The sequence below is a fragment of the Buceros rhinoceros genome, unplaced genomic scaffold, assembly GCF_000710305.1.
Source record: "Buceros rhinoceros silvestris isolate BGI_N320 unplaced genomic scaffold, ASM71030v1 scaffold33908, whole genome shotgun sequence".
NCBI lineage: Eukaryota > Metazoa > Chordata > Aves > Bucerotiformes > Bucerotidae > Buceros > Buceros rhinoceros.
In genome coordinates, this window is record NW_010429132.1 from 1,824 (window position 1) to 2,225 (window position 402).

Here is a 402-nt window from a genome sequence, read left to right on the forward strand (position 1 = left end):
TGGAGGTACCGCAGCCGCCTGTGGGACCCCCCAGCCCTGAGCTGTTCAGTATCCTCTGCTGTGCGGCGCAGCGCAGGTTCCCCTGTGCGTGTCTTTAGTACCACGAACACACACACACACACACGGGGTGTGTCTGTGAACAAGGGCTGTTTCATTAAAGCTGAAGGTGTGTTTAGCTGGCCGGTGAGGTGGGCTGGGGGACAAGCTGCTTTTTGTGTCTGGATGCACCTTGTGCCAGGATCAGGGACTTTTGTGCACAGCTTTGGGCCCGGCTGGGGCTGTGCTGAGCCCACAGGTGGCAGGGACAGAGCTGCCCTTCGGGCTGCGGGTCGGGGCCGATGGTCAGCGCTGGCTCAGCCTCCAGGCACCCCTCTCCCAAGCCTGGGTCTGCTCCGTGGCTGC